Below are 19578 nucleotides of genomic sequence, written 5' to 3' on the forward strand. Positions count from 1 at the left end.
GTTATAATGCTTCACTCCTTCCAAATGTTCTCTCTCTCTTTCACTTTTTAAACTCATTGCAATAATCAATCTTGCTCTGTGTTAGGTAGAAACACACTATTTCTAACATTTTATTTTTAACACCGTGTTTTATAATAGATTACATTCAATTCTATTGGTGAGCTTCCAAGGACCAGAATAACTAGTGGGAGATGGACAGTTTCTGGATAAGGAGGGAAAAGCTTTCTTTTGCAGCTGAGAGTAGTCCATTCTCCTTCATGAAATAAAAGAGGTACATTCTGGGAAGTTGTAGAAATAACTATGATGACCCATAAAATACTGAGATACCCATGCACATCATCTGAATTACTGTAAAGTTTTTTTTAGATCTAAGTTAGCCTCCCATTGGAATTATCAGGGAGGAAGAAAGAAGTGTAACAAAATAGAAAAGGAGCAAGGAAAGGTTAAAAGGCAAGGTAGTTAGAAAATGCTAAGTGTACCTACAACATCCTCCTAGGGCATGAAAAGGGAGAAGGGAAAAGTGCAGGTGAAGGGAAGGCTAGGGATATATTAATGCACAAGCTGCAGGCAGAATAACTTCATTTTAATGATAGAGGTGCATGTCTCCAAGCCAACCTAAATGTAGGTCTTGGGCTACCAAGAAAACCTTTTCTTTATATGTTAGCTGGTAGCTATATTTAGTCAAGAAGTGCACTCTTCTTCTTATTGCCAAGGACCACGGCCTGCAAAACGACGGGGCTGTATTCCCTTCTTACTCTGAATTGCACACTTTCACTTGCAGTGTATGAGGCTCTTGAAATTCTTTTGCCTAAAGGATGAGATCTGGTGATTGTGGCAGAAATCTGATAGTTAGGTTACATCTACAGTAGATTTGACTGAATGGTCGTCTGTGTCTGCTCTGCTTTCATCATGTATTTCCTACTGGAATATAGGGTGCTGCCTTATATTATTCTGTTGGACTATTAATCCATTTGCCTCAATATTTTCAGTTCTAACTGGTAACAGCAGCTCCAAGTGATTCAAGTAGGATTCTTTCCTAGCCATAGATGGTCATTGGTGTTCCCTGTCATGGCTCCTTCCAAGCAACAAATACAACCAACTAACAAAAATGAGGTTCAACAGAGACAAATGCAAGATACTTCACTTCAGCAGAAAAAAATGGAATGCAAAGTTACAGAACGATGCCTGGCTCGACAGCAGTACGTGTGAAAAAGATCTTGGAGTCCTCGTGGACAACAAGTTAAACATGAGCCAACAATGTGATGCGGCTGCTAAAAAAAGCCAATGGGATTTTGGCCTCCATCAAAAGGAGTATAGTGATCCAGGGAAGTCATGCTCCCCCTCTATTCGGCCTTGGTCAGACCACACCTGGAATACTGTGTCAAATTCTGGGCACCGCAATTGAAGGGAGATGTTGACAAGCTGGAAAGCGTCCAGAGGAGGGCAACTAAAATGATCAAGGGTCTGGAGAACAAGCCCTATGAGGAGCGGCTTAAAGAACTGGGCATGTTTAGCCTTCAGAAGAGACGGCTGAGAGGCGACATGATAGCCATGTACAAATACGTGAAGGGAAGTCATAGGGAGGAGGGAGCAAGCTTGTTTTCTGCTGCCCTGCAGACTAGGACGCAGAACAATGGCTTCAAACTACAGGAAAGGAGATTCCGCCTGAACATCAGGAAGAACTTCCTCACTGTGAGAGCTGTTCGGCAGCTGTGGTGGACTGTGGTGGAGGCTCCTTCTTTGGAGGCTTTTAAGCAGAGGCTGGACAGCCATCTGTCGGGGGTGCTTTGAATGTGATTTCCTGCTTCTTGGCAGGGGGTTGGACTAGATGGCCCATGAGGTCTCTTCCAACTCTACTATTCTATGTTTTTATGATTCTGTGACTCTGTTTTGCTTTCTTAGGACCTCATTACATGGAGTTCCTTAAGCCGGGGGACAGTGGGGAAAACCATCAGGCAGAACCCCACATTGCCACATCACCCCTTCACCATCACACACAGTTTCCAGTCTGTCCCCAGCTTGTTCCCACACTGTCCCCAACTTAGTCAATGAGAACAAGGGTGACTGCCTGTGTTCTCAAAGCAGCCTCTCAACATGTAGCTAAGATGCAGCCAGGATGTAGCCTGAATGGAAGTAGTCCTGGGTCATGTAATGGACTCTGTCGAGCTCCGTCCTGGCTTTGTCTCAGCAGTGTCATAGCACAGGGTTTTTTACCCATGTGATGAGGTCCTAAATCAGTGTCAATATGATGGCCTGTGGCTGAGTTCAGGGTTGAACATGGAGAGAACAGATTCAGGAAATCCAAAGCTAGACCAAGGCATTTTGATGCCTGAAATGAAGGTTGGGGTTGCTTACTTCCTCCATTCCATATACAAAAATTGACTAGATAGATAGTCGAATCATACGAGGGTTATCCAGAAAGTTCATTACGTTTTGGAATTAAAAATAAACAAAGTATAGAAGAAAACATTTACCATATTCAGTTGAAAGCCAGACCCAAATACCAGTTCTCACCATAGTCCCCATTGAAATCTAGGCAGTTATCATAGTGATAAAAGTGTTTGGAAAGCCCTCCCCCCCCCCAAACATCCCCACCTGGCCTGAACCAGGCTGGCTTCCCTTCCCTCAGCTGCGCATGTGCTGCACTCAGTTTTACCCACGATCTTCCTGGATTGCTCTTCTGTTTTGCAAATGCTTGCAAGGAAGGTTTTTTGGGACAGGAAAGGTGTGCTTCTTGCAAAACCTTAGAAGAGCGTCTTCCTTGCAAGCATTTACAAAACGAAAGAGCGATCCAGGAAGATCGTGGGGAAAGCTGAGCGCAGCACATGCACAGCTGAGGAAAGGGAAGCCAGCCTGGTTCAGGAGGCAAGCCAGGCGGGAATGTTAGGGGGGGGGGCTTTCCAAACACTTTTATCGCTATGATAACTGCCTAGATTTCAATTGGGACTATGGTGAGAACTGGTACAGTAGAGTCTCACTTATCCAACACTCGCTTATCCAACGTTCTGGATTATCCAACGCATTTTTGTAGTCAATGTTTTCAATATATCGTGATATTTTGGTGCTAAATTCATAAATACAGTAATTACTACATAGCATTACTGCGTATTGAACTACTTTTTCTGCCAAATTTGTTGTCTAACATGATGTTTTGGTGCTTCATTTGTAAAATCATAACCTAATTTGATGTTTAATAGGCTTTTCCTTAATGCCTCCTTATTATCCAACATATTCGCTTATCCAACATTCTGCCGGCCCGTTTATGTTGGATAAGTGAAACTCTACTGTATTTGGGTCTGGCTTTCAACTGAATATGGTAAATGTTTTCTCCTATACTTTGTTTATTTTTAATTCCAAAACGTAATGAGCTTTCTGGATAGCCCTCGTATTTCAACATGGATTATAAGAAAAAAAATGTTTTCTGGAGTAGAGGTAGCAGATTTGTTTAGGGTTACTGATAGAGGAACTCCAGAGAAGCTCCTGCCATTGTCCACCAGCATCTGCCTCAAAAGGAGATCACCTTACTCTGCCAAATGAAAAGGCTGACCATAAATCTATGAGAGGACTAGAGAGAAGGAGTAAACACACTCAGCAAGGAGGCAAGTTTGATACTGCCAGCCAAAGTATGTGACACTAAATGAAATAGATCCAATTATCATTTAGGGTGAGTAACTCAGTGGGTATCCAGATTTTTTGGACAACAACGTTCATAATCCATGACTTACTGATTTCACAACTAGGGTTTAAAGAAGATGTAGCTTTGATGGGCATCATGTTACTTACTTCTAATTTAAAATCTCTTTCCGTATCCTCTTATTAACTTGTTAATGCTTTCATTAGTTAGACTAGGTGAAGGTATAATAATAAAATGTAATTAGAGTCAAAGAGAGATAATTATGCAGCACATTTAAAATGGAATGCATGTAGCAAATATCTTGCAAGTTTGAAAATTGCTTCTAACTATTGACAAAAAAGAAAGCGGTGGAGGGTCATGGCCTAGCAATCCAATGAAATGCCAAAACCTTGTTGCTGTGCTTCATTGCAGCAAGCCTAATTTCTCAGCTTGCTGTTTTAATACACAAAAAACAAGCTTGCCAAATAAGACAGCCGTGTTATTCTTTAGAAAGCTGCTAATAGGTACCTTAGAGGATACCCAAATCCCCATGAGTAAACTCAGTGTCAACCACGCTCCTTTCTCAAGTAAGGTATTCAGGTTTCTTTCTAAAACGAAAGACTTTTATACATAAAACATGACCAGCTTTAGGGAGGGAGAGTTCATTACAACCTCCAAATTCTCAGAAGTGACCTAAACCTGATCAATACCTGGCAGTAGTCCCCCTCAGAAGTCACAAAACAGCAAAATCTTCAGAGCTAGAAAGGGCTGCAAGGGCTATCTAGTCCAACTGCTTGCCATACTGAAACTTATTACTAAAGCATTTCTGTGAGATGCCCATCCAACTTTTGCTTAAATGCCCTTAAAGCAGGAAAGCCCACCACCCTCTGTTGAACAGTTTAGTTATGGTACATTTTCTTGTCATTTGTTGGAATTTGTTTGTGTTCAGGAGCACCAAAAAATAAAGCTTGCATCATTGTTCTCTTATCATGTCTTCAAAGATGCATGAAGGGACAATAGGGCTGTGCATGCTATCCATAACCTCAGTTTCTCAATCTCTGTTAGCTCCATAGACAGTCTGAAGCAGGAATGGTCACAAGATAAGCTGAAATGAATGTCCCTCCAAAACAGGGCTCCAGATTCCAAAGGGTTCTTAAGCCGAAACTCCCTTCCACAGTCATCTTAGTCAGCATACAAGAGGTACAGAAGACATGGACAGATATTGAAAGGTTGGCTCATTCCATCAAGACCAAAAAAATACCCTATCCTTGTATTTATTTATTTAAAACATTTATATTCTGCTCTTCTCACCCCAAAGGGGACTCAGGGCAGAGCACAACATTTATAAGGCAAGCATTGCATACCAGGACATAAAATAATTACAGTAGAGTCTCACTTATCCAACATAAACGGGCCAGCAGAATGTTGGATAAGCGAATATGTTGGATAATAAGGAAGGGTTAAGGAAAAGCCTATTAAACATCAAATTAGGTTATGATTTTACAAATTAAGCACCCAAACATCATGTTATACAACATATTTGACAGAAAACGTAGTTCAATACGCAGTAATGCTATGTAGTAATTACTGTATTTACAAATTTAGTACAAAAACATCACGATGTATTGAAAACATTGACTACAAAAATGTGTTGGATAATCCAGAACGTTGTATAAGCGAATGTTGGATAAGTGAGACTCTACTGTATACACAAACATTAAAGCATTAAACATTAAACATTAGAATCAGTTATGTCTATTTTAAATCAGCTGTTTAAACCAACTCAGGACACCATGCTGGCTCTGGTCAGCAGAGTAGGTTTCCTATTATTGCCTCATTGCATTAATAAATAATAAATAATAAACTTTATTTTTATATCCCACCCCATCTCCCTGAAGGGACTCGGGGCGGCTCACAACAGGGACAAGCCCAAACAATGACACAGCATATTTGACAAAAACTTAAAACATTTCAACGATACACAAAATAAAATAATGGACAATACATTAAAATCCAAGCAGATAAAATCAGAGTAATTAAAAGCAAACCAGCGGGGACAGGTTTTATAAAGTGCTGTATCATGGAAATGAGTAACAGTGATAAAGTGCCATACGCTTTTAAAACATAACTAGCTGTGCCCGGCCACGCATTGCTGTGGCGAAGTATGGTGGTCTGGGAAATAAAGTATTGAGGAATTGGTGGTAGTTAAGGTAAAGGGTAAAGGTGTGGAGTCCAGATAATCCAGTTAAAGCAGATAATATAAGATTATAAATGGGTTATATAGCTGTGTGGAAGGGCCTTGAGTCTACACTGCCATCTAATCCAGTTAAAATCTGATAATGTGTATTTTATAGGCAGTGTGGAAGAGGCCTAAGTGAGGCCTAACTCTGCCTGCGCCCTGGGCTGAGTGGGTTGCTAGGAGACCAAGTGGGCAAAGCTTAGCCTTCTAACTGGCAGCAATTGGATAAAAACAATTATTCCTCTCCCTCTAATTAGAACTTTATTTTTCTTTTCTTTTTGTTGTATCAACCTAGAGGCGTGGATGATGGGTTGTGTTGTCAATTTTTGAGGTTGTGGGATGTTTAGTTTTGTTGTTTTGTGGGTCGCCGTGATGCCATCACTCATTTATATATATAGAAGAAGTATTCTGATGACAGCTCTATTACCCCAAAGGTCAGGTACCTGTTTCACCCTGGGTCTCTGCAGTGGCAAGACAACTGCAAATGGCAAGTCCCAAATGCCTTCTTATCTGTAGAATGTCACTCTTGGAGAAGCTTCCCTGATAACCACTGGTTTTAGATCTTGTAGGTCAGTGGTTCTCAACCTGTGGATCCGGAAGTGTTTTGGCCTACAACTCCCAGAAATCCTAGCCAGTTTACAAGCTGATAGGATTTCTGGGAGTTGAACGCCAAAACTTCTGGGGAGCCACAGGTTGAGCACCACTGTTGTAGATCAAAACAATCTTCTCCTTTGTTGCTGGTTTGACACAGGTCTCAGCCAACCCTTTCAACAATAACTCCCAGGATGCTGGTTGGGGTTTTCTAGAAATTTTAATTCAAAACATATTTCCAGTCCTGGCTTTATTTTAGTTTCAAATGCTATGTGATGTCATTATTTTGTTCCTGGTTTTATTATGTGCGGTGCCTAGCTATTTTTGTTAATATATTTGATTCCTTGCTCACCACTCGTGGCATTTTACATTGGGCACTTAAAAAGTAAAATTAATCTAGCAATCAATCTATACAATAAGGTGATTTCCTATGAAAAATATGACTTTCTTACTGTGGAATGACCTTGTTCTCTGGACATATTTAGCATGATTCACAACCAGGAACCAAAATAAGGCATCCCACTTTCCATATTACTGCAAATAATTCAGAGTCATTGGAAATACTCACACCAAAAAAAGGCTTATGGGAAGATAGTGTTGAAATCTCTGCCTCCAACTCCTACCTAATATACTTCCCGTCCTTTAAAAAATGGAAATATCCTCTGTAGAGACCATCTGCTACTCCTACTAGGATTTGAATATTACAAATTTGAATTGCATATATTTCTTTTGCAGTCTGACTTGTCATAATATGATCAATGATATCTGGTACAAGCACTTGCATTAAATGGCATTATACCTCATCTGTTTCTTCGTATTTGCGGATTTGAAGCTTTTGTGATGTGTCCTTTCCTTTTAATTTTCTTTCTTGATGCTTTATATTAGGGAAATATTTTGAAGCATTTCAAGTAAATGTGCACACAGGCAATTGCAACTTGCAATCTGCATTTTCCTCTGTTCCAGTTGAAAAGGCATTGCTAGTAGCATAAACAAAATATAAATGAAGGTGCTTTGTATTTTAACTTGCCATCTCTAAACTCTTTTAATTGGCAATTCAGATTTTCTCGAAGTGCTCTTTAACTGGCAAAGTTAGAGGGTGAACTTTAATAGGTGTATATTCAAAAGTGTGTCCTATCCACTGACTTTGACAAGTGAAAGCATGATAGGAGTCATCACAGAATGTCACAGACAGGGAATGCTTCCATCAGTGACTTTAAAATCAGTTAAATGATAATCCCTCATGAATTTTTGATAATGTTATCGCCCTTCTAGTAAGGCCTTTCTTGCTATAAAGGTTGTGACACAGTCTCCTGAACATATCTACATTGACTATTTAGATTGGTTTGAAACCAGCAGAGACAAAGTGATTTCACTGTGCAGATTATTACATGTTCGAGGCCTGGATGGTGCTTATATTCACTCCAGGAGGTGACCTTGAGAATTTGAGTGTAAATTGCTGGAGTGCCCATCCCTTAGTATGTTTTGCCATGTGATGCGGTGATGCATATTATGAACTCGATTTTGGAGTTTCCCCCAAGGTTGATTATCCCAGTTTAGAGTCACAAAGGCACGTTGCTGCGTGTGTTCATGGCATGCATCATGTAAACATTGTGCTGTCAGCTTCACTTCACACTGCATTAAATAGTCACATGGATGTGCTCCTGGTTGAGAACAGACACATCCCCCTTGGTTTTTTTGTTTTTTTTTTCGTGTCAGGAGCAACTTGAGTTGCTTCTGGAGTGAGAGAATTGGCCGTCTACAAGGACGTTGCCCAGGGGACACCCGGATGTTTTGATGTTTTTACCATCCTTGTGGGAGGCTTCTCTCATGTCCCCGCATGGAGCTGGAGCTGATAGAGGGAGCTCATCCACACTCTCCCCGGGTGGGATTCGAACCTGGCAGCTTTCTGGTCAGCAACCCAACCTTCAAGTCACTTAGTCCACTACGCCATCTGGGGGCTCCATCCCCCTTGTTTAACAATAGTATTTCTAATAATGGATTGCCTCGTTGGGAACAGCAATTTGATTCAGTGCCATGTTTCCCATTTCCTACAAAATTCACTTCTGTATTATGATTCCAATACAATCAACTTCATTCATCGCTCTGTGTATTATTTAAAAATCAACAAATAAGAAAGGAACTGTTCTTAGAGGTACAGTAGAGTCTCACTTATCCAAGCTAAACGGGCTGGCCGAACTTTGGATAAGTGAATAGCTTGGATAATAAGGAGGGATTAAGGAAAAGCCTATTAAACATCAAATTAGGTTATGATTTTACAAATTAAGCACCAAAACATCATGTTATACAACAAATTTGACAGATAAAGTAGTTCAATACGCAGTAATGTTATGTTGTAATTACTGTATTTACTAATTTACCACCAAAATATCATGATATATTGAAAACATTGATTACAAAAATGCCTTGGATAATCCAGAACCTTGGATAAGCGAGTCTTGGATAAGTGAGACTCTACTGTACCAACATTTATTCCAACCCAACATATTTTAGAAAGCATCAATTCTTTCTCTAGGGCAAGTAAACTTCTTGTCTCTCTCATTATTGAATCAATACAGTCTGAGGCATCCCAGAACAGTTTCACCCCCACTAATTCATTGCCTATTTATTGGGATGAGGGGGTAATTTTTATGGTGTAGGTTTAAGTAACCCCCTTGGATCCAATATTATATAGTGGTTTAAGGATTACTCTCTAGACTAGGGTTCAAATCTTCCCTCGGCCATGGAAAATGTTCACCCATGCTCAGTCTTTCCCTTAGTTTGGTGCCTTGTCTTTTAGTGTAAAACCCATTTCACTGATGGAGAGATATACTGCGAGCTGTGGCGCAGGCTCGTGAGTAGCCAGCTGTCAGCTGCAACAAATCACTCTGACTAAGAGGTCATGAGTTCGAGGCCAGCTCGGAGCCTGCGTTTGTCTTTGTTCTATGTTAAGGCATTGAATGTTTGCCTTATATGTGTAATGTGATCCACCCTGAGTCCCCTTCGGGGTGAGAAGAGTGGAATATAAATACTGTAAATAAATAAATATTGTTGTGAATTGGATCACCCTCCTTTTATGTACTAAGCCTGTATGTAACCCAGTGTTGGGGGCGGCGGAGAGGTATGTTTAATTAAAAGGCTGCTGTAGAGATTAAATGATAAACAGTGCCATAAGGCCAGCCGACTATTTTGACTTCAGATTTAGTACTGTCCTTAATTTATCATGCCAAGCGAGCCCATCTGCATAGACCCATAAACAAAAATGGAGAGTGCAATAAATATGCCCTTACGTTTACCCAAATGTTTAAAGTGGAACATGCTTTTATTGTCCTCTGAGGTCGCTAGTGAAGATGAATTAATTTACTGCTGTAAAGTACTGTGATGTTTTCGAATGCAAAGTATGCTGAAGAGAAAAAAAGGCTTCAATGAAAATAGCAATTAAGGAAAGGGGGTTCCTGTTCCTCCCTTTGATGTGTCTTTCCCAATTTCACATTCTCTCTGCCATCAGTATGCATGAAAAAAGGTCCATAAGAACTGCACATGCCTGTTCCTTTTCATGCCCGGACAGTACAGCTTTCAACCTGGTGTCCTCATTATTTTAAATAGTGATTCTGTGGGAGGAGGTAATTTATATGTTTTCTGTTACCGTTCTTAGTTTTTCCTCTGGCTCTGCCATTTGCTTGTTGAAATTGGATAATTATTCCACAGTTCTGCTACCATGGGGAGAGGTTTCTACTCTGATATTTCCTCAGCCAAAAGTCAATCAAAAATACTTACAGTACTTACTTAATTTATAGTGAACGTTTCTTCTTTCCTGTAAGCTCATGTAAACTTCACATAAACGCAGGGCAGGGTACCTGGGATTCTTATTAGGGAATGGAAACATTTGCTTTTTCCATCCTTCTCGCAAGAATAAATAATTCAACAATTTTCTCTAGGGAAATATAAAGAGTTTTGAAAGCCCTGTTCATATTTCAGGAAGAAAGGAAGAAGAAAAGGGAAGAAAGGTAGAAGAAAACAAACATGTTAGCGTAGTACATTCAAAGCATCCAAATGACATGACTGCTTGCACAGAAGATGGGAAACCCCTGTCTCAGGCCCCTTCCACGTTGCCATATAAAATCCAGATTACTGTATATACTCGAGTATAAGCCTAGTTTTTCAGCCCTTTTTTAAAAACTGAAAAAGCCCCCCTCGGCTTATACTCGGGTGAGGGTCCTGGTTGGCTTATATTTGGGTCAGATTATACTCGAGAATATATGGTACATTTATTATTTTTTTCTATTATTATTGGTATTATTACATTTATTCTTTTTCTCTACTATTGTTGCTACTATTACATTTATTTTACTCAGTTATTATTATTATTACATTTATTATTTCACTCTGATCTTATTATTATTGCATTTACTATTTTACTCTATTTATTATTACTTGTATTATTTTCCTGTATTTATTATTATTATTATTACATATATTATTTTACTCTTATTATTATTAAAAGGATACTTAAGCACATTTACATTGAAGAAGATGAGAATAATAATTTGATCCGAGTTGAACAGTCTTATCTTAAATTTGAGCTTTATGTAAATACAGTAGAGTTTCACTTATCCAACACTCGCTTATCCAACATTCTGGATTATCCAACACATTTTTGTAGTCAATGTTTTCAATACATCATGATATTTTGGTGCTAAATTCGTAAATACAGTAATTACTACATAGCATTACTGCATATTGAACTACTTTTTCTGTCAAATTTGTTGTATAACATGATGTTTGGGTGCTTCATTTGTAAAATCATAACCTAATTTGATGTTTAATAGGCTTTTCCTTAATCTCTCCTTATTATCCAACATATTCGCTTATCCAACGTTCTGCCGGCCCGTTTACGTTGGATAAGCGAGACTCTACTGTATTCAAAAACATTTAACCTACTGATGCCTCAATTAATGTAATTTTATTGGTATCTATTTTTATTTCTGAAATTTACCACCCTCGGCTTATACTGGAGTCAATGTTTTCCCAGTTATTTTGTGGTAAAATTAGGTGCCTCAGCTTATATTCGGGTCGGCTTATACTCGAGTATATACGGTATTTGCTTTGGAATGGATTATATGGCACTGTAGACTCACATAATCCAATTCAAAGCAGATAATGTGGATTATCTGCTTTAATAATTTGGATTATATGGCATTGCAGAAGTGCCTGAGAGTCTTAGAGTCATGTGAACCATATTCAGAAACTGAGTCCATTTTTTAACCTGAAGTTCTGAGCTATTGTGGTTTGTAGTGAAGAAGGCTCAACGTTAGACAATTATTGCCTATTTCTACAGTTGTGAATCACTTACCATGATGGTGCCCGACTATTACCACTGTCTGGATTTGAAATTTGGATTACCAGTCCAAGGAGGTGCTCTGATGATATTAAGATATTGTCATGGGGTAGCATGAAGGGGAAATATGTGTATTTATAGAACTGTTGCCCTGCTTTTGACCTGAGCATCCTCAAAATGGCCTACAGCAATCAATAGAAGCAATGCAATGTGTGAAAATGCAAACAGTCAAAACCCACTATAAATCCTCAAAAGTAACAATGCCAGTGGATAAAAGAACCAGACAAAGTATCTTATAAAGCCACTAAAAACAATAGTAAAAGGTAAAGTTTTCCCCTGACGTTACGTCCAGTCATGTCTAACTCTGGGGGTTGGTGTTCATCTCCATTTCTAAGCAGAGACGGTGTTGTCCGTAGACACCTCCAAGGTCATGTGACTGGCATGACTGCATGGAACGCCGTTACCTTCCCACCGGAGCGGTACCTATTGATCTACTCACATTTGCATGTTTTCGAACTGCTAGGTTGGCAGGAGCTGGAGCCAACAGTGGGCGCTCAAGCCACTCCCGGGATTTGAACCTGGGACCTTTCGGTCTGCAAGTTCAGCAGCTCAGCGCTTTAACACACTTTGCCACCGGGGTTCCTAACAAAATAATAGGCAGTGTGCTAAATGAATGGGTTTAGAGACAAAAAACTATTCATAACATCGGTGTCACCTCTCTTTTTTGTAGTCACACGTCTGATGTGTGACACCCAGCCACTTGCCCTGGAAAAATGTGGAGTTCCTGGAATTATCTTCTTCTTTCCAAGCTATTTTCCCAATGGAGGGTTTAGCAATAGCATAGTGAGTGACATTTCCACAGGCCTTTGTTTTGGGCATCCTCAGGTCTCAGGTTGGCAGTGTCCATCCATCTTTTCTTTGGCCATCCATGTGGTCCTTGTCCTGCAATCTCAAAACGTAGTGGTGTTTCTGCTACTGATGTTGGTTCTCTCCTTATGACATGGCCGCACCACCATAGTTTTGCTTCCTGCATTTTTATGTTTTTATTCCTAGTCTTTGATGGATGTCATTATTTGGCACATTGTCAAGAAGTGTCAAGTGTCCATCTCAGCATTTTCATTTCCATTGTGTTAAGGGCTTGTTCCTGTTTCTTTGTTGCTGGACAGCACTCTGCCCTGTACTTGGCAAACAACTATAGTGTGGATCTTAGCCTTCAGTTACTTGTTCAGGCATTTTTGAGTCACACAAAATGCCAGTTGTTTGCCGCTATTTCAGCCAGGCTGCATTCAACCAGGAATTAGTTTGTTTTTTTGTTTTTTCCCACCGTGTCAGGAGCAACCGGAGTTGCTTCTGGAGTGAGAGAATTGGCCGTCTGCAAGGCCGTTGCCCAGGGGACGCTCGGATGTTTTGATGTTTTACCATCCTTGTGGGAGGTTTCTCTCATGTCCCTGCATGAAGCTGGAGCTGATAGAGGGAGCTCATCCGCGCTCTCCCCGGGTGGGATTCGAACCTGGCAGCCTTCAGGTCAGCAACCCAACCTACGAATTAGTGAAATGATCTCTAATGAAAATCTTTAGATCACATGACAAGAGAATGTATAAACAGTCAATAGGATCGTAATGTCAGAAACAGAACTGTGAACTTGCTGGGAGTGTGATTGGGTGCCATTATACATTACGGAAAAATGAGAACAATACATTCTGCTGCCCATTCCATTTCCAGTAACCGTATCCTGGCACAGCTAAAGTCTTCATGACCATTTGCTGTTACGGTTCTTACACTGGTATGTCAAGCTTCTAAAAACAACATGAACTGCATTTTCAGTTGCTGCAGTCTGACCTTAGGATCCTGGCTTGGTTAAGAAATAATGATGATCATCAAGGATTTGCATGTCTTAATGGTTCTTGATCAAGATTTCAACCTGAATTTTCATGGGTAGCAGACTTGGGCCCCTTCTACACTGCCATATAAAACCCAGATTATCTGCTTTGAATTGGATTATATGACAGTGTAGCCCAGTGGTTCCCAATTCATGGGGGTGCAGCCCAACAGTGGGTCGCGAGAACAAAAATCTGGTCTGTGAACCTCCTTTTTTATTATTTATTTTATTTCTGCTCCCTTCCACAGAGCTCACCATTGCATTGGATAGACCACATCAACTCTAGATTATTAAATATAGTTTTCTGTGGGTGAGCAGATGGTGACTCCTAGATGGCGTATGTTCTGTATCAGAAACTAAAGCTGATGTGGTCTATCCACTGCAGTTTTCTGAGTCAGCACCCCAAAGAACCAAACTGAATCTAAAGTTGGCCAAAAACTGATTTGTAACACTTTTGGTACTAATGTTGGAGAGTGGTCCCTGGTCAAATGGGCCTTGATCAAGTGGGCTCTGATTTTAAAAAGGTTGGGAACTACTGGTGTAAGCTCATATAAGATACTAGCTGTGCCTGGCCACGCGTTGCTGTGGCGAAGTATGGTGGTATGGGAAATAAAGTATTGAGGAATTGGTGGTAGTTAAGGTAAAGGGTTTTCCCCTGACATTAAGTAAAGTTGTGTCTGACTCTGGGGGTTGGGGGTCATCTCCATTTCTAAGCTGAAGAGCCGGCGTTGTCCATAGACTCCTCTAAGGTCATGTGGCATAACTGCATGGAGTGTTGGTACCTTCCTGCCGGAGCAGTACCTATTCATGTACTCTCATTTGCATGTTTTTGAACTTTAGAGTTCACAGAAGCTTGGGCTAACAGTGGGGGCTCTCTCCGCTCCCCCAATTCAAGCCTGCGACCTTTCGGTCCAGAAGTTCAGCAGCTCAGTGCTGAATATAATATAAGATTATAAATGAGTTATATAGCTGTGTGGAAGGGCCTTGAGTCTACACTGCCATATAATCCAGTTCAAATCAGATAATCTGTATTTTATAGGCAGTGTGGAAGAGGCCTAGGTGAGGCCTAACTCTGCCTGTCCCCTGGGCTGAGTGGGTTGCTAGGAGACCAAGTGGGGATTGCTTAGCTTTCTAACTGGCAGGAATGGATAAAACTAATTATTCCTCTCCCTCTAATTAGGACTTTATTTTTCTTTTCTTTTTGTTGTATGAATGTAGAGGCATGGATGAGAGGTTGTGCTGCCAAGTTTAGTGTTTCTGGGATGTGTAGTTTTGTTGTTTTTTCCTAGGCCGAAGTTTCATTACCCTTTTATGTCAGAACCCTGCTACTAGAGCCTGGATGTGGCTCTGAGTTTCAGGGTCACTGACATTGATAAGACACCTGCGTCCCAGGACTCGGAGGAGAAACGGCTGATGGACTTGGCGGGGAATTTGCGCGGGGTTTTACTGAGCGGGAAGAGACTGTTCAAATGAGGGGGAGGGTATATAAAGGAGGGTTGGCCGGAGCCTCCCATTCTTGGCTTTTCTGATGTTCATGTTTCCTACAGTAAAAGTTCCTGGTGATACCACAGAGAGTCTCGTGTGTTCATTCAGGAGCGGCTGTGGTGAGCTGACACTAAGCCAAGAAAACGGACACCATCCCGCTGTAGCGGTGAGGTGTAACATGCAAGTGGAGGATGAAGAGCTCTTGGGCGCCGGAGGAGGAAGGTCGGAAAGGGCCACTCCCGAGACGGACGCTGAGTTCCACCAGCTGGCGGCCCTGGCGTCATCCACCGCTTATGCCCAGCCAAATGGGGTAACCCAGAGGCGCGGAGTGGTGCGGGGAGATAGCACCGGAGGAGAGGAAGGTTCACCTTCCCCAGGCCCGCAAAAGATGGTGTTTCTGGAGGAGAGGATGTCGGCGATGGAGACCACCCTGGCAGTGATGTCGAGGGCGATGGAGCGCCTGGCGGTTTTGGCGGAGCCGGAGCGAGGAAGGGAACTCCGGGCTAGCTCAATGTGGGACGTGAGCATGGGAAGCAGCCAGGGCTTTGCAGACCTCCCAGCACCGAAGGGAAGGGAAATGCGAAAGGAGCCCGGTGCCCGGCCCAAGATCCAAACGAGCCTGACGCGGGTGGAGGAGAGTGACGACGAAGGGGAAAAGCCTCCGAGAATCCCGGCTACGCTCCCAACTGAGACCCTGGTGCCCCTGGCGAATGCCGGGCGTGGCACAGGACAAAGGGAAGCAGCAGCGGGGCCCACTGGCCCGCAAGGGGGCTTGCGACGGGCGGAGAATTGGGGATTGCCACCACAGGGACCCCTACCGAGACGAGAGGAACTAAGGATCGAGTTTGGGGGAGAGTCCTCTGAACTGGATTTTTTCCTGACCACGGTGAGGGGCTATATGGAGGACAATGCCCACACTTTTAGAACGGAATCCAGCCGGGTACGGGCCATTGGTGCAGTGTTGAAGAGGGGAGCGGCCAGCTGGTACGTTCAACTACACGCGCGGCGCGACCCATGTCTGGGGTCACTCCGACGCTTTATGGGGGCCCTGGAGACCCGTTTCCGAGATCCACTGGAGCAGATCCGGGCGAGGGAGGAGTTGAAGACCGTCTCCCAGGGGCAGAGGTCGGTATCTGAGTATGCGGAGGAGTTCCAATGCCTCGCTGAAAAGGTGCCGGAATGGTCTGCAGTGACAAAGATAGAACTCTTCAAAGAGGGGCTCAGGCGGGAGATCCTCTCCTGGGCGGTGCATCGTGATGAGCCTGACACACTGCGCGGATGGATTCAGCTGGCGGGGCGCATCGAGACATCGCTGGCCCAGGCGAGGAGGCACCGAGGAGGGCTACAGCAGCGGCCGCAGATGAAAGAGGGGAGCCGGAAGGAGGGATCAACCCCAGCCGGGAGGAGAACGGAGCCGACAGGGAACGTGAGCACCAGCAGGAGGGGCTGCTTCGTGTGCGGCCGTTTGGGCCACAGGGCTGCCGAGTGCTGGCAGAGAAAAGGGGAAGGCGGAGGCCCGCCCAAACCAAGAGCCGTGGCAGGGAAACGCGCCGAGGAAGAACCACCGATGAGGCACCACTCGGGGGGGTTGGTAAGTCAGGACAAAGCCATGATAGTGGTCCCCATTCAGCTGGAAAGTGGCAGCAAACAAGCAACCTGCAAAGCATTTGTGGATTGTGGATGTTCCAGGAACATCATCTCCCCTGAATTAGCCGAGGGATTGGGATGCGAAAGAACGAACCTAGAATCCCCAATAGCTTTTTCGCAGTTGGACGGATCCACAGCATCGGGATCATTAGCTAAGTACAGTGCCGAAGATGTAAAGTGTAAGATAGGGAGTTGGGAAGGAAAGGTGTCATTTGTGATATCACAAATAGCCAGCTATAATGTTATACTAGGCATGCCATGGCTGGGGCAGGCCAACCCGCAAATCAACTGGGAGGATAAGAGCATGATCTTCAGGATGAAGTTGGAAGGAGGGAGCCAGGAAGTGGAAAGGGAGCCGGGGAAAAGGGGGGAGGAAGACTCTATCAGGATAGCAGAACTGGCAGATAAATTACCCCCAGAGTATCGGGATTTTGTGGACGTATTTGATGAGAAGGAAGCAGACAGTTTCCCACCGAAGCGGAGAGTTGAAGTGAAGATAGAGCTAGTCCCAGGAGCAGAGCTTCCTAAGGCAAAAATATACCCAATGTCGGCTAGGGAAAAGGAGGAACTGAGAAAATACATTGATAAAAACCTAGCGAGGGGTTTCATAGAGCCTTCAAATTCCCCTCTAGGGGCGCCTGTGTTGTTCAGGCGCAAAAAGGACCAAACGCTGAGGCTCTGCATTGACTACAGGGGCCTGAATGCAATCAGTTCTGGAAATAAATACCCCCTACCTTTAGTGAAGGACTTGATCGCCCAGTTATCGGAGGGACAGATATTCACTAAATTGGACTTAATTGAAGCGTACCATAAATTGCAGATTAAACCAGAGGACAGGTGGAAGACGGCCTTCTCCTGTGCATTCGGATTATTCAATTATCGTGTGCTCCCTTTCGGTTTGTGCGGCGGAGGCGCCGCGTTCATGCAATTAATCAACGAAGTGTTGCATCCATTGTTGTACAAGGGAGTCTTTGTTTTTTTAGATGACATATTGTTAGTATCTCGGACTAAGGAGCAACACATAGAACTAGTCAGGGAAGTCCTGCAAAAGTTGAGAGAAGCAAAACTGTATGCGAAGCTTGCCAAGTGCGAGTTCAATAAAGACCAGATAGACTTTCTGGGGTATAGGATTTCCTCCCAGGGAGTGGCGATGGACCCTGCGAAGGTAGAAGACGTGAGGGGGTGGGAAGCCCCCAAAACACGGAAGCAGCTGCAATCCTTCCTAGGGTTCGCAAACTTCTATAGAACATTTATCAAGGACTTTGCGCGCCTCACTTTGCCATTAACGGATTTGTTAAAGACTAAAGGTAGGGGAGAAACAGCCAAAGTGAAGGCCCCAGGGGCCAAACTGACCTGGACAATAGAATGCCAGGAAGCTTTCGAAGCCCTTAAAAAGCGTTTTACTGAGGAGCCTGTCCTACAGCACCCTGATATGTCTAAAGCCTTTGTATTACATTGCGATGCGTCAGACCGGGCATATGGGGCAGTTCTGCTACAGAAAGACGAGGGGGGGAACCTGAAGCCATGTGGCTATCTGTCAAAAAAGTTTAGCGATACAGAAAAAAACTGGCCGATTTGGGAGAGAGAAGCCTTAGCGATTCTAAAAGCACTAGAGTGCTGGAGACACTTTCTGGAAGGAAGTGGAACACCGTTTGAGGTGTGGACTGACCATAGAAATTTACAGTATCTAAGATCCCCTCGTAAACTATCAGCGAAGCAAATTAGATGGGCCCAATATTTCAGCCGTTTTGATTTCAGACTCAGATTCTTCCAGGGGAAACATAATATACTCGCTGACGCTCTCTCTCGGATGCCTCAGCACGGGGGAGGAATTCAGGAATCTGAAGGGAGTATTTTTCTTGATAAGCAATGGGGCCTGGCAGTACTAACTCGAGCACAAGCGGCCAAAGAAAACAAACGTACTGCCATTTCCACGGGGGGAGGAGAAATATGGGAGGAAGAGTTGAAGCGAGCGTATGGAATGGACAAATGGTTACAAACAAACAAAGAAAAGGGAGAATTGTGTGGGGATTTGGTGTTTGTAAATAAGAAATTGTATATTCCTGAATGTTTAAGACGAGAAATGTTAAGGAAGTACCATGATAACAAGGGTGCGGGTCATCTAGGCCCCACCAGGACTATTAAACTGTTGGCCAAACAATGCTGGTGGCCCGGAATGAGGAAAGACGCCAGGGGATACGTCACGCAGTGTGAATTATGTGCAGAGGGAAAAACACCACCGGGGAAGCCCCAGGGGCTATTGCAGAAGGTGGTGGAGCCCATGAGGCCATGGGAATGCGTAGCCATGGATTTTGTAGGCGAACTACCCCCCAGCAGAGGCCACAGATACATTTGGACAATATTGGACCTATTCTCAAAACAGGCACACTTTGTGGCTCTGCCAAAACTCCCTTCAGCTGAAAAACTTGCTGATTTGTATGTGAAGCATGTATATCGCCTACATGGGTGTCCCGACAAGATAATTAGTGACCGGGGAGTCCAATTTACTGCAAAATTTTGGGGAAAATTCTTACAGCTGTTAGGAGCAGAAAGGAACCTGAGCTCGGCCTTTCATCCCGCGACCAACGGGGGGGTCGAACGTACCCAACAGACACTGTGCCAATTCTTAAGGATGTACACCAATTATAGACAGGATGATTGGGCGGACCTTCTTCCGTTTGCTGAGATGGCTTTTAACGGGGCCGTACATTCGGCCACAGGTCGTGCCCCATTCGAAATAGTATACGGACAGGAGGTGGCACCTTTCCCCAGGCTACCCGAGTGGAAGG

General features: G+C 43.2%; 1 protein-coding gene and 1 long non-coding RNA gene across 3 annotated transcripts in view; one reads left to right on the forward strand and one right to left on the reverse strand.

The window, feature by feature from the left end:
- LOC134294756 (leucine--tRNA ligase, cytoplasmic-like) overlaps nt 1–19578 on the forward strand; it is a 217850-nt gene that overhangs the window by 197609 nt on the left and 663 nt on the right. The gene's annotated exons all lie outside the window — the stretch shown is intronic.
- Nucleotides 1–19578, reverse strand: part of LOC134294761 (uncharacterized) — a 428900-nt gene that overhangs the window by 152936 nt on the left and 256386 nt on the right. The window lies entirely within an intron of this gene.

The sequence above is a fragment of the Anolis carolinensis genome, unplaced genomic scaffold, assembly GCF_035594765.1.
Source record: "Anolis carolinensis isolate JA03-04 unplaced genomic scaffold, rAnoCar3.1.pri scaffold_19, whole genome shotgun sequence".
NCBI lineage: Eukaryota > Metazoa > Chordata > Lepidosauria > Squamata > Dactyloidae > Anolis > Anolis carolinensis.